The following is a 12,877-nucleotide window of genomic DNA, read 5'->3' on the forward strand; positions in this document are numbered from 1 at the left end:
AAGTTTGGAAGGTAGGAGACGAGATACTGGCAGAAGTAAAGCTGTGAGTACCGGGCGTGAGTCGCGCTTCGGTAGCTCAGAAGGTAGAGCACTTGCCCACGAAATGCAAAGGTCCCGAGTTCGAGTCTCGGTCGGGCACACAGTTTTAATCTGCCAGGAAGTTTCATATCAGCGCACACTCCGCTGCAGAGTGAAAATCTCATTCTGGATCTTTTGATCAAGTATCCGAGTTCGACAGAGATTGTGGATTATCATACAGAGAAATCGCTAGTCGTGTTGGACGAAACCAAACAACTGTAATGCGGATATGTGACCGTTGGATGCAGGAGGGTACGACGGACCGACGTGGTCGATCGCATTCACCTCGGTGCACCACTGCACGTGCTGATAGGCAAATTGTGCGCATGGCAGTGACGGATCGCTCAGTGACATCCCGAACCGTAGCACAGCACATTGCGTCTGTAACGCATCATCCAGTGTCTGCGCGTACCATTCGGCGCCGTTTACAGCAGAGTGGTCTGTCCGCAAGACGTCCATTGCTTCGTCTACCATTGACGCAGAACCACAGACGTCTCCGTCGCCAATGGTGTGATGACAGACGGATGTGGACGGCAGAATGGAATGACGTTGTCTTTACTGACGAGGCACGCTTCTGTCTGCAGCACCAAGATGGTCGGATTCGAGTGTGGAGACACCGTGGAGAGAGGATGCTGGACAGCTGCATTATGCACCGCCACACTGGTCTTGCACCGGGTATTATGGCATGGGGCGGTATTGGATATTACTATCGCACGCCTCTAGTACGCATTGCCGGTACTTTAAATAGCCGGCGCTACATATGCGAGATGCTGGAGCCAGTTGTCCTTCCTTACCTTCAGGGCTCGGCCACAGCCATATTTCAACAGGATAATGCGCGACCACACGTGGCACGCATTGTCCAAAGGTTCTTCGTCAATAACCAGATTGAATTGCTTCCCTGGCCGGCTCGCTCTCCGGATCTTTCGCCGATAGAAAACATGTGGTCCATGGTTGCTCAACGAGTGACCCAGATTACATCCCCAGCTGCCACACCAGATGATCTTTGGCAACGTGTGGAAGCTGCTTGGGCTGCTGTACCCCAGGAACACATCCAACGTCTCTTTGACTCAATGCCGAGACGTGTGGCAGCGGTGATCTCCAACAATGGCGGCTACTCTGGCTACTGATTCTGGCAGGAACCACATGTCACAGACGTCTGTAAACGTAATCATTTTTTTGTGGTTTTAGGGCGCAAAACTTCTATGGTCATTAGCGCCCAGCCCGTGACTTAAGACAGTAAAAAACCGAAATTGAAAACCAGCAGCAATGGGAACAAAGTCATAAAATTGGAGAAACTAAAAGTAGAAGGAATGCTTAAAAATCCACTACATAAAGGGGGTGGTTGTCCCCAAAAAAAGCTTCAAATGACTGACGTCATTTCACTGTCACTAATAAACTGGAGAACGCGGTCGGCTGAGCGCGTGTCATCTGCTAAAATCGACGATAGATCAGGCGATAGCTGTAGACGGGAGCGTAACGGATTAAAATAGGGGCATTCAATTAAAAGGTGTCTTACCGTCCACAGCTGAGAGCAGTGGGGACAGAGTGGGGGAGGATCACCGCTTAAAAGATGTCGATGGCTAAAAAGACAGTGCCCTATCCGGAGTCTAGCTAAAATTACCTCCTCCCGACGACGCGTTCGGGAGGAAGAGGTCCAAGCGCAAGGAAGGGCTTTCACTTCCCGTAATTTATTACGGGGAAGTGTTGACCAATGCGCATGCCATAAATGAGCAACTTTGCGACACAAACCGCTCCGTAGATCGGTGAAGGGAAGCGACTGAATAGCTGGCCGAGGAAGAGAGACTGCAGCCTTGGCCGCTATATCGGCCACCTCATTCCCACAGATACCAGCATGACCCGGGAGCCAGAGGAACGCCACCGAGACGCCCCCCAGGTGGAGCAAGCGCAGACAGTCCTGAATCCGGTGGACCAGAGGGTGCACAGGGTAAAGAGCTTGGAGACTGAGGAGAGAGCTGAGAGAGTCTGAGCAGATAACATACTGTATCCGCTGATGGCGGCGGATGTAGTGGACAGCCTGGAGAACAGCGTAAAGCTCCGCAGTATAAACCGAACACTGGTCGGTAAGCCGAAAGCGATTTGGGGTGTCGCCAACAATATAGGCACTCCCTACACCTAACGATGTTTTCGAGCCGTCGGTGTAAATAAATGTGGCGTCCGTCATTTCTGCACATAGAGCAGCAAATGCCCGACGATAAACAAGTGTAGGGGTACCATCCTTGGGAAATTGACAAAGGTCACGGAGCAGGCAGATCCGGGGACGGAGCCAAGGCGGTGCTGTACCCCAAGTTGTCAAGAAGGTTTTAGGAAAGCGGCAGGAAAGAGAATGGAGCAGTTGACGGAAGCGTACTCCCGGGGGTAGTAGGGAGGAGGAGCGGCCTGCATACCCTACATCAAAGGAGGCGTCGAAAAAAAGGTCATGGGCTGGATTAGCAGGCATGGAAGACAGATGGCTGGCATAACGACTCAGGAGGACTGCTCGCCGATTGGACAGCGGAGGTTCAGCAGTCTCAGCATAAAGGGTTTCCACAGGGCTAGTGTAAAAAGCTCCAGACACTAAACGTAATCCACGGTGGTGGAGAGAGTCGAGACGCCGAAGAATAGACGGCCGAGCAGAGGAGTAGACTATGCTTCCATAATCCAATTTCGAGCGCACTAAGGCGCAACGTAATCATTTGATACTTGGTCAACATGTTATCTACACAATAAATTTTGTTGTGCTACCTCTTGTGTTTCTTGGTGTTGCATTTACGGTGGCCAGCAGTGTACATACACCGTGCGTCTGACTAGCAGTAATTCCTGGTCACGTGGCGCCGCTATAGCGTCGACAGTAGGTCGGGGCTCATACTGTTCTGGCTTATCAGTTTATACTGAGAAGGGTAGAGAAATTGATGGTGTTTTTATTGATTGAGAAAAAGCTTCCGACAGAGTATATTGGGACAAGCTGTTGGATGGTTTGAAGAGCAAAGGAGTAGATTGGAAGGAGAGACGACTGGTACAGAACCTATACTTACAAAGAAAGTAAGACTAAGGATGGGAAATTAAATGTCCAAAGGAAGCAGCACTGGACTTTTCCTTGGCTTCCGGAAGGCGTTCGATACAGTTCCGCACTGTCGCCTGATAAACAAAGTGAGAGCCTACGAAATATCAGACCACCTGTCTGGCTGGATTGAAGAGTTTTTAGCAAACTGGTCACAGCATGTTGTTCTCAATGGAGAGACGTCTACAGAAGTTAACGTAACCTCTGGCGTGCCACAGGGGAGTTTATGGGACCATTGCTTTTCACAATATATATAAATGACCTAGTAGATTGTGTCGGAAGTTCCATGAGGCTTTTCGCGGATGATGCTGTAGTATACAGAGACGTTGCAGCATTAGAAAACTGCAGCGAAATGCAGGAAGATCTGCAGCGGATAGGCACTTGGTGCAGGGAGTGGCAACTGACCCTTAACATAGACAAATGTAATGTATTGCGAATACATAGAAAGAAGGATCCTTTATTGTATGATTATATGATAGCAGAACAAACACTGGTAGCAGTTACTTCTGTAAAATTGAAAGGTCTCTGTTGGATTCCTTTCATGTTTAATTTCTTAAATCTGTTGCCATTTATGGAATAAATTCCTCTTCTAAATGTACTGTGGCGTTTCTGACTATCTGGGAGGACTCTGAGCAGTGGAACGTGTTACTTTTACACATAAACAAGAACGATCTGTCACACTACTACACTTTAAAGCACAGTTTATATGTAATTCTTATATGTAATTCATGTCACACAGTCTCATACGGAACCTACATACGCTTTCTTTTATATACTGTATATGATAAGATACTGTCATCCCCCTTCCCTTTTGTGTGAGAGGATGAATGAGCATATGTATTTCTAGTTGCATGCTTGAGGGTAGCAGACAAGGCTGTCTGCTAGAGAACAGTAGGACCAACGTCGGAACAGGTAGCTACTCTTCCTAAAAGCAAAGAGGTTTCTATCCTTAGTATGGTCCTGTCCGTCCGTTGTCATGTTGGTATAGGAAGCTGCCCCTCTGGCCACTTCCGTTGGTCTTTGTGAGCCACCCTCAGGAAGCACGCTCGGCAGTAGGGCAGTTGCAGTGTGGCCGTGGCGAGCGTCTGAAGTGGTAAGATCTCCGGCTAAGCGCGTGTCTGTTAAGTCCGTAGGACAATGGATTTCTTAAGTTCAGCCTAACTGAAAATTTAATCACCTTTATTTCTGGTTTAGGTCTAAAATATCCGATGTTATCTTAAATTGCAGCGCAGTATAATTCTCGTGTGAAGTTCAGATTATTTTCCGGTAGTTGCTTTGTTACTACTTTGTGAGTAAAGTGGAACTACGTGTTGATCAGTAACTCTAACTAAGATCAATCTTAAATGCGAATGCTTGTGTGATTATAACGTCTCGTCTTGACTATATTTTCAATATAGCAACTTTTCTTTATGTTCAGCCCACGTGGGGTGTACTTTGCGAGACCACTACCACGTGCTTATATAACTGTTTGACCCATCAGGTTAATAGTAAGACGTTAGTAACCAGTTCAAGGTTTTTCTTTTGTCAATTGCTTTTCGATCTAATTTATTTTAATCATCAAAATTAGTGTGGAGTTGTACGCTTTGTGTAAACCAAGTTGACCACGTGAAGCATGTGGTGTAATCATCAAAGTAGCCCTCAGCTATTCTTTTTGCGAAGATTTCACAAAGAGTTAATATGAATTTAGTATACCAGTGTGTGGTAATTACATGACGGACAGGATTGTGGTATGAACGTAATTTCTTTGGGCAAAAACTGAATCTGTTGGTTGTGGTTAATTTGTTCTTGCTTATGTTTCAATGTTCTTCGTGTGTTATTTTATGAATGCAGTGTTGTATACAGTCTCCCAATCTTGGCTCCATATTTTATGTGTTCCATAAGATTACAATCTCACATTTTTTCAATCGTAAATAAGGCACCAGCTCAGTTATAACTCACGTATAATATGCTGAAATTTCAATGAACAATCTTAAAATAAATTTCCAAATATAAACTGATTTCTTTCTTTTTATTTAAATTCTCCTTTTATATATATATATTACCGGTTTTGTATGACTATTAAAAGATTATCATTAATGTTAGTCTGCTTGGTAAACCTAGACTAAATATCTGATGAAACAGTTGCCCAGTAATCCACGGTTAACGTCCCCAGACAGATCACGGCTTTTAACCCACTTTCATTGTCAATTAGCACCGATTTCAGCATACCAAATTAAAGTTACAACATTACACATCAGCATACCAAATTAGAGTTACAAATTACAAAATATCTGGGAGTATGCGTACGGAACGATTTGAAGTGGAATGACCATATAAAATTAATTGTTGGTAAGGCGGGTGCCACGTTGAGACTCATTGGGAGAGTCCTTAGAAAATGTAGTGCATCAACAAAGGAGGTGGCTTACAAAACACTCGTTCGACCTATACTTGAGTATCGCTCATCAGTGTGGGATCCGTACCAGGTCGGGTTGACAGAGGAGATAGAGAAGATCCAAAGAAGAGCGGCGCATTGCGTCACAGGGTTATTTGGTAACCGTGATAGCGTTACGGAGATGTTTAGGAAACTCAAGTGGCAGACTCTGCAAGAGAGGCGCTCTGCATCGCGGTGTAGCTTGCTGTCCAGGTTTCGAGAGGGTGCGTTTCTGGATGAGGTATCGAATATATTACTTCCCCCTACTTATACCTCCCGAGGACATCACGAATGTAGAGAGATTCGATCGCGGACGGAGGCTTTCCGGCAGTCGTTCTTCCCGCGAACGAAACGCGACTGGAACTGGAAAGGGAGGTAATGCCCTCCGCCACACACCGTTGCGTGCCTTGTGGAGTATAAATGCAGATGTAGATGGAGCGTTACACAAGGTTGCTGCCTCTCCCCTTGATTGTTCAACTTATACCTGGAAGAGATGATTGCAAAATTCTTAGATGGAAAAAGAGGAGTGTGTATTGGTCGAAAGAGAGTAGAATGTACACAATTTGCTGATAACATGGTATTACTGTCAGAAAGTAACTGTAAAAAAAAAACGGTAAAAGATCTGAATGAGGTTTATTGTGTAATATGGGATGTGAACCAATACAGCAAAGACAAAGAGTATGGTGATCGGAAAAGGGAGGAGATTGGCACCTATTAAGACAGGACAAGTTAAGAGCCAAGTAAGAGCATTTAAATATCTTGGAAGAACGATTACTGAAGGCTCGAGATGCCAGCAACGGATGAAAACTCGCATTGCTATAGCGAAGAGGGCATTCAAAATGCGGCAAGCTAGATTAAAGTCTGAGGAAAAGGCTTGTCAAGTGTTTGGGGCTCTATGGGGCAGAAACACATACACTGAGACGAAAGTCTGAGGAAACGCTAGAAGCCTGGATGTGGAGGATAGAAGCAGTAAGTAACGAAAGTGTTGGAAAGTGTTGGTGAGAGGAGCAGACTGCTGCAGATTATAAGAGAAGGGAAGAAGAACTGGATGGGACATTCGATGAGACGGCAGGGCCTGCTAACAGACACTTTGGAAGGTCTAGTTCGTGAGAACCCTAGCATAGGGTTCATCGAACCACCTTCACAACAGTTTTTCTGTTATTCCAATCGTGAACAGCACGCGGAAAAAACGAACAGCTACATCTTTCCGTGCGAGCTCTGATTTATCTTATTTTGTTAAGATGATCGTTTATACCTATGTAGGCCGGCATCAACAAAATATTTTCGCTTTCGGAGGAGAAAGTTGGTGATTCAAATGTCGTGAGAAGATGCCGCCGCAACGAAAAACGTCCTTGGTTTCGTGATGTCTATTCCAAACCCTTTATCATGTCAGTAACACACTCCCCTCCATTTCGCGGTGGTAAAAAACGTGGTGCCCTTCTTTGAACTTTCTCGATGTACTCGGTTAATCCAGTCTGGTAAGGATCACATACAGGTCAGCAGTACTCCAAAAGAGAAAGGAGAAGCGTAGTGTAGGCAGTCTCTTTAGTAGATATGTTACATTTTCTAAGTGCTCTGCCAATAAAACGCATTGTTTGGTTTGCCTTCGCCACAACATTTTCTACGTGCTCTTTCCAATTTTAGTTGTTCGTAACTGTAGTTCCGTGGTATTTAGTTGAATTTACGTCCTTTAAATTTGACTGATTTATCATATAAAGGAAGTTTAACTGATTCATTTTACCGCTGGTGTGGATGACCTCACATTTTTCATTATTTATGGTCAACTGCCAATTTTCACACCATACAGGTATCTTTTCTAAATCGTTTTGCAATTTGTTTTGATCTGCTGATGACTTTACTAGACGATAAATGACAGCATCATCTGCTAACATTCTAAGACGGCTGCTCAGATTGTCTCCTAAGTCATTTATATGGATAAGGAGCAGCAGGGGGCTTATAACACTCCCTTGGGGAACGCCAGAAATTATTTCTGTTTTACTCGATGACGTTCCGTCAGTTACTACCAACTGTGACCTCTCTGACAGGGAATCACGAATCCAGTCACATAACTAAGACGATATTCCAGAAGCACTCAATTTCACTACAAGTCGCTTGTGTAGTACACTGTCAATAGCCTTGTGGAAATCTAGAAATACGGAGTCAGTTTGAATCCCGTTGTCAATAGCACTAGACATTTCATGTGAGTAAAGAGCTAGTTGTGTTTCACAAGAACGATGTTTTCTAAATCCGCGTTGACTGTGTGTCAACAGACCTTTCTCTTCGACGTAATTCATAATAATTTATGCTCAAAAACTGCTGCATATCGACGTTAATGATATGGGCCTGTAATTTAGCGGATTTCTCCTATTGCCCCTGTTGAATATTGATGTGATCTGTGCCAACTTTCCAGTCTCCGGGTACGGATCTTTCGACGAGTGGGAAGTTGTAATGATTAAGTATCGAGCTATTCCATCAGCACACTCTGAAACGAACGTAATCGGTATACAGTCTGGACTGGAAGACTTGCTTGTATTGTTTAAGTTGAGGGAAATGAGGAGGTACAAGATCATAGCAGTCATAAAGGGAAGTAGAAATTACACAGACCAGGAGAGGATGGCAGAAGACAAAAACGCACAGAGAGGTACCTTGTGAAAATCTGCGTTTGGGCAGAACACTGATGACGATGATGATGATGATGATTACGTACTGTAGCTTGAATCTAAAAGGAACTTGTGGGACTCTATATTGAGGAACAAAACTGCTTAAATGTAAAAGTAATTTACACCCACAGATAGGTCTTTTGTGTAAACATGCTCACTGTCACACTCTAGGAAAGTAGCAACGCAGCGAACTGACGCTAGTTTATGTGAGATGATATAATATGGAGAGGTACTATCTTTATAGGGGATCGGAATGTCCGTATGATCAGCTCAGTTACACGGCCCTATATTTCACGTTTATCTGCGACTAGCTTCCTCTACTCTTACAAGAGCTGCATGCGAAGGCGTGGGATAGGCACCGGTATAATATCTTTGTAGCGGCCGCCAACACGCGAAGGACATGTGTCATTCGTAATTAGTGACGTGGGGGTGTTGTAAGCTCGCGTAACTGCACGCCATCACGACGGAAGCTTTCTGGTCGACTCACGCACGTGCAGAAGATACGTTTACGAGGCACAAAGAGCTCCGTACGCGTGTGGCACACACACACACACACACACACACACACACACAATGTATACAGGGTGAGTCACGTAAGACATAACATCCATTTTATTTCGTGAACGATTGCATATAGGGTGTTACAAAAAGGTACGTCCAAACTTTCAGGAAACATTCCTCACACACAAAGAAAGAAAATACGTTATGTGGACATGTGTCCGGAAACGCTTACTTCCCATGTTAAAGCTCATTTTATTACTTCTCATCAAATCATGTTAATCATGGAATGGAAACACACAGCAACAGAACGTACCAGCGTGACTTCAAACACTTTGTTACAGGAAATGTTCAAAATGTCCTCCGTTAGCGAAGATACATGCATCCACCCTCCGTCGCACGGAATCCCTGATGCGCTGATGCAGCCCTGGAGATTGGCGTATTGTAAAACAGCCGTCCACAATACGAGCACGAAGAGTCTCTACATTTGGTACCGGGGTTGCGTAGACAAGAGCTTTCAAATGCCCCCATAAATGAAAGCCAAGAGGGTTGAGGTCAGGAGAGTGTGGAGGCCACGGAATTGGTCCGCCTCTACCAATCCATCGATCACCGAATCTGTTGTTGAGAAGCGTACAAACACTTCGACTGAAACGTGCAGGAGCTCCATCGTGCATGAACCACATGTTGTGTCGTACTTGTAAAGGCACATGTTCTAGCAGCACAGGTAGAGTATCCCGTATGAAATCATGGCGGTGAATCGAGGAAGTACAGTACATACTGACGAAACTAAAATGAGCTCTAACATGGAAATTAAGCGTTTCCGGACACATGTCCACGTAAGATCTTATCTTTATTTGTGTGTGAGGAATGTTTGCTGAAAGTTTGGCCGTACCTTTTTGTAACACCCTATATATCGAAACGCGGGTTTTGGCAAATGTTAGTTCGTCGAGGGACTCGTATTTGTTTTTGTTTGATTGATGTTTCTAGCGCTGCTGTCAACAGATATATTGAAGTAAGTATACTTTTTATAACTGCATTCTATAGCAATTACGGTGATATAGCGTATGATAGTGTTGACGTTGGAAGTTTTACAAAATTCGAGAAATGTCCTAGAATGTGAGAGCACGGTGGCCGAATTCGGCATCTGAGGTGCAAACACTGCCAACGAGGAATCCCGCAACAGGCTGCATAGTTGTACATCGTAAGGTAGGCCTGCGCTACGAAAATAAATCTTTAGTTACCTTGGAACCAACTTACGACCTGTATGCAGCTTTATCTAGGAATGTTGTATTTGGAAATACGACGCAGTCTAGAACTAGCGTACCACGAACGGCTTACGAAAACTATTTCATATTTGTGTATCCTCCCAAATTTACGTGAGCCGAAACAGACTAATCAACCTTTCCTTCTTCAAAATTAAATATCTAAATGTTAGAGGGAAGATTTGACGTATCGTTTTCTGTACGCGGCTGTGTGCTGTTTAGAGCTATAATACATGCTGTCGGACAACTGTCTCTACCCACACTGTTCTACACTGAAGGGCCGGAGAGACTCCTACGCCTGCCTAATATCGTGTAGGGCCCCGGCGAGCACGCGGAAGTGCCGCAACACGGCGTGGTTGGCTCTGAGCACTATGGGACTTAACATCTATGGTCATCAGTCCCCTAGAACTTATAACTACTTAAACCTAACTAACCTAAGGACAAACTGCCTATTGGCTTCTGTCTTGGGTTCTTCGGCCGACGTTCATCTAATGATTTTTCTGACGTTTCGCCAGCACGAGTGGCTGGCATTGTCAAAGCTTCACCCTCCATTGCCGGTGGTGAACTGGAGGCGAGCTCGCGGCCGCAGACTATATGTACCTTGTGCGCCAACGTCCGAGGGCTTCTCCGCGGTCATTTCCGGTGCGGTTCTCCTCTTGCTACCTGCGACGGTCGTTCGCTGCAGTACGGGAAGCCAGGATCCGTTTACCTTAAGGCTTTCCTCTTTCTTGTTGAAACTGTTCGCGTGTTTTTGTATTTCTACAGCTTCTCTGAACAAGCGCGTGTGATAGTGCTTCTCTACAGCCAAAACTTCCGTGTCGGCGAATTTTATTACGTGGTCGGTCTCATTCAGTGCGTGCTCTGCCACGGCCGATTTCTCCACCTGCCCCAACCTGCAATGTCGCTTATGCTCTTTGATCCTGGTGTTAATGGATCGTCCAGTCATTCCGACATGAACTTTCCCGCATGTGCAAGGTATACGGTATATTCCCGACATTGCAAGTGGGTCTCTTTTCTCCTTCGCCGATCTAAGACACTCTTTGATCTTCCTTGTCGGTTTGAAAATCGTCTTTACGCCGTGTTTGCGCAATATACGGCCGATTCTATCCGTCACTCTGGGAATGTATGGCAGAAAGGCCGTACCCGACATTTCTTTTTCTGGTTCCTTACTTCGCCGAGTGTTTGGCTCTGTTACACTTCCAATGTAATTTGTGGAGTACCCATTGCTCCTCAGAACAGTTTCCAGGTGTTGCATTTCTCGTTTGAGGTGTTGAGGCCCACATATTCGTCCTGCTCTCGTTACGAGCGTACTAATCATGCCTCTTTTCTGGCTCGGGTGGTGGTTTGACAGTTTGTGCAGGTATCGGTCCGTGTGTGTCGGTTTTCGATACACGCTGTGTCCCAGGTTTTCGCCGTCCCTTGTGACCAGCACATCTAGAAATGGCAGTTTCTTGTCCTTTTCTGCTTCCACGGTAAATGTTATGTTGGCATGGAGGCTGTTCAAGTGTCTCAGGAATTCACCGAGCTGTTCTTCACCATGGCTCCACACCAGGAAAGTATCATCGACGTACCTGTACCAAACCTTAGACTTGCAAGTCGCCGAGTCCAGTGCCTGTGCTTCGAATTGTTCCATGAAGAAGTTGGCCACCACTGGACTGAGAGGACTACCCATGTTGACGCCGTCCAGCTGTTCATAGAAATCAAGAAAGAGGAAAGCCTTAAGGTAAACGGATCCTGGCTTCCCGTACTGCAGCGAACGACCGTCGCAGGTAGCAAGAGGAGAACCGCACCGGAAATGACCGCGGAGAAGCCCTCGGACGTTGGCGCGCCAGGTACATATAGTCTGCGGCCGCGAGCTCGCCTCCAGTTCACCACCGGCAATGGAGGGTGAAGCTTTGACAATGCCAGCCACTCGTGCTGGCGAAACGTCAGAAAAATCATTAGATGAACGTCGGCTGAAGAACCCGAGACAGAAGCCAATAGGCAGTTTGTCAACAAGTGGCCACGAAAGCCTTAACAATTTTGTAACCTAAGGACATCACACAACACCCAGCCATCACGAGGCAGAGAAAATCCCTGACCCCGCCGTGAATCGAACCCGCGAACCCGGGCGTGGGAAGCGAGAACGCTACCGCACGGCCACGAGATGCGGGCAACACGACATGGCGTGGGCTCGTATAGTGTCTGAAATACTGCTGGAGGAAACTGATACCAAGAATACTGCAGGGCTGTCCATAAATCCGTAAGAGTACAAGAGCGTCGAGGTATCTCCTGAACAGCACGTTCCAAGGCATCCCAGGTATGCTCTATAATATTCATGACTGGGGAGTTTGGTGGCCAGCAGACGTGTTTAAACTTAGAAGAGTGCTCCTGGAGCCAATTCTGGACGTGTGGTGTGCCGCGTTGTCGTGCTTGAATTTCCCAAGTCCGTCGGAATGCACAATGGACATGAATGGATGCATGTGGAAAGAATGCATACGTACGTATCACCTGTCAGAGTCGTATTCAGATGTATCAGGGGTCGGTCCCATATCACTCCAACTGCAAAAGTCTCACACCATTACAGAGTCTCCACCAGTTTGAACAGTTCCCTGCTGACATGCAGGGGCTATACCAGTACTCGTCCATCCGCTTGATACTATTTGAAACGAGACCCGTCCGCCAAGCCAACATGTTTCCAGTCATCAACAGTCCAGTGTCGGTGTTGACGGGCCCAGGCGAGGCGCAGAGCTTCGTGTCGTGAGGTCATTTGAATCTGGACGCCCACATCGATGATGTTTCGTTGAATGATGTTTCGTTGAATGGTTCTCACCTGCCACTTGTTGATGGTCCAGCTTTGAAATCTGCAGCAATTTGCGGAAGGTTGCACTTTTGTCACATCGAACGATTCTCTTCTGGCGTCGTTGTTCCC

Source organism: Schistocerca cancellata, chromosome 12 (assembly GCF_023864275.1).
Source record: "Schistocerca cancellata isolate TAMUIC-IGC-003103 chromosome 12, iqSchCanc2.1, whole genome shotgun sequence".
NCBI lineage: Eukaryota > Metazoa > Arthropoda > Insecta > Orthoptera > Acrididae > Schistocerca > Schistocerca cancellata.